The 2,564-nt window shown below is 52.4% G+C and overlaps 1 non-coding gene across 1 annotated transcript; it reads left to right on the forward strand.

Annotated features, from left to right (window-relative positions):
- The first annotated feature begins 2,240 nt into the window (after positions 1-2,240).
- Positions 2,241-2,342, forward strand: LOC112617777. The gene has a single exon (XR_003117961.1). It is a non-coding gene; the product is annotated as a U6 spliceosomal RNA (small nuclear RNA).
- Positions 2,343-2,564: the final 222 nt, after the last annotated feature.

Raw genomic sequence — 2,564 nt, forward strand, 5'->3', positions numbered from 1 at the left:
TCTCTACTAAAAATACAAAAGTCAGTCAGGCGTGGTGGCGGACACCTGTAGTCCCAGCTACTTGGGAGGCTGAGGAAGGAGAATCGCCTGAATCCGGGAGGCAGAGGTTGCAGTGAGCCGACATTGCGCTCACTGGTCATGGAGCCTTACCTGGGCTTGCCCCCGGCTGACACCTGTGGAAAGGTGTGGGACAGCCCTGGCCCATCCCCTGCTGCCTGAGCCCTCCCCTCCTCTGACCTTCCTCCTTCCATGACCCTGCTGCCAGGGGGGCTTCCCGAAAAAGATCTTGAGCCTCAGCGGTGTGGTCAACACAGAGAACTTGGAGCCTCCTGCCAGGGCTCCCTCCCGGAGATTCCTGGCGCCCATGTGTCTTTTGGGGGTGACCGAAGGGCACTTGGTCCAGACTCACTTGATGAACAGGACATTGGCCTGCAGCTTCCTGATGGAATGTGCATACAGCTCCCTGCTGACTAAGTCAACACTGTTCTCGGGCTGCAGAGACAAAAGCATGGTGAATTCCACCCTAGATCGGAGCCCAGGACCCCACCACATCAACACCTCATCGAAGGCTCTTTAGCCCTTGGTGGCCAGAGACTCCTGCCCTCTCCAAGTCTGTTCTCCCCTCTTCCTGGGCTTCTGGCTACCCAGCCTGACTCCATTTCCCTTACTGCTTTGCCACCAGGTATGTCTATGTGATTAAAGTCAGAGAAGTGACTTGGGCCACTTCTGGGCCTGGATTTTAGGACTGAGGTGTGGCCCTTCCACACCCCTTTCCCAGTCCGCAGGCTGCACCTCACGCTGTCCCCTGCCAGCCTGGGACAGGCTTCTTGCCAGCAGGAAGAAACTTGCTGGGACCACAGTACAGGATGGGCACTCCATCATGGCCCCTGCAGGCCTCCTCCACAGCCCTGCCTGCCCTGTCTTGTGACAGTTTCACATCTGGATGGCGGGGATGTGGCCAGCTCCAGTGAGATGTGCTGTAGGTGTGACACGAAGCTGGATTTGGAAAACAGCATGCAAAATAATGCAATCAAGCTTCATGTTAATTACATCTGAAATCACATCATGGATGTTAAATAAAAATATGAGAACAATTGATAGAGCTTATTTATTTATTTTTGAGACAGAGTTTTGCTCTTGTTGCCCAGGCTGGAGTGTGATCTCAGTTCACCACAACCTCCACCTCCCGGGTTCAAGCGATTCTCCTGCCTCAGCCCCCTGAGTAGTTGGGATTACAGGTGCCCGCCACTATGCCCGGCTACTTTTGTATTTTTAGTAGAGACAGGGTTTCACCATATTGGTCAGGCTGGCCTTGAAGTCCTGACCTCAGGTGATCTGCCTGCCTTGGCCTCCCAAAGTGCTGGGATTACAGGTGTGAGCCACTGCGCCCAGGCTTGGGCCTGTTTTAATATAGCTGCTAGACAAATTTGAACTTCCATGAGGCTCACTCTGCTTCCTTTGGACTGTGCTGCTCTGATTTGAGGACTCTAAGGGCAGGAGCTCTCAGCATTTTCTCTATTCCTAGTTCTCAGCACACAGAGTGCAGGGCATGCTGAGTGGATTAATTCCGGGAAGCTCTTGTAAGGACCAGCTCCACTAAGTGACAGCCGACACTCCTCTACCTCCACCATCGTGAATATGAAATTGCTGTGGCTATGAACACACACACATACCTGAGAGAACTCACTGCCTTGGTTCCACCCTGGCCTGCCAGCTATTTTCTGCTTCTCAGACTAAAATGACCTGAGATGCCTTTCCTGAAACAGGGGTTCCCATACTGTTCTCAAGGCCTGCGTGCTCTCATATGGCAGCTGCCACATCTCACAGCGGGGTGTGACCAAGCCTTTCGGGCCTGCACACAGGAGGGGCTTCCTGGGCACAATGTGAACAGGTAAACTTGACCCTGTCTCTACTAAAAACACAACAATTAGGCTGGGCACAGTGGCTCATGCCTGTAGTCCCAGCACTTTAGGAGGCTGACGCAGGTGGATCACCTGGGGCCAGAAGTTCGAGACCAGCCTGGCAAACGGAGTGAAACCACATCTCTACTAAAATCACAAAAACGTAGCTGGGCATGGTGTCAGGGGCCTGTAATCCCAGCTACTCAGGAGGCTGAGGCAGGAGAATTGCTTGAACCCGGGAGGCAGAAGTTGCACTGACCCAAATTTGGGCCATGGCACCCCAGGCTGGATGACAGAGTAAGACTTGTTCTCTAAATAAATAAATAGAATGTGGGTGCTTTGTGTTATCAGCACATACACTGCCAAATTGGGACAATACAGGAGACGATTAGCATGGCCCCTGTAAAAGCATGTTACGAAAATCTGTGAAATGTTCCTTTCCAAAAAAAAAAAATTCAGATCACCTGAGGTCAGGAGTTCAAAACCAGTTGCCCAACATGGTGAAACCCCATCTCGACCAAAAATACAAAAAATTAGCCCAGCGTGGTAGAGGGCGCCTGTAGTCTCAGCTACTCTGGATGCTAAGGCAGGACAATCGCTTGATCCCGGGAGGCGGAGGTTGCAGTGAGTCGAGATCGCACCACTGTACTGTAGCCCGGAAGA

This window comes from Theropithecus gelada, unplaced genomic scaffold (genome assembly GCF_003255815.1).
Source record: "Theropithecus gelada isolate Dixy unplaced genomic scaffold, Tgel_1.0 HiC_scaffold_4211, whole genome shotgun sequence".
Classification (NCBI taxonomy): domain Eukaryota; kingdom Metazoa; phylum Chordata; class Mammalia; order Primates; family Cercopithecidae; genus Theropithecus; species Theropithecus gelada.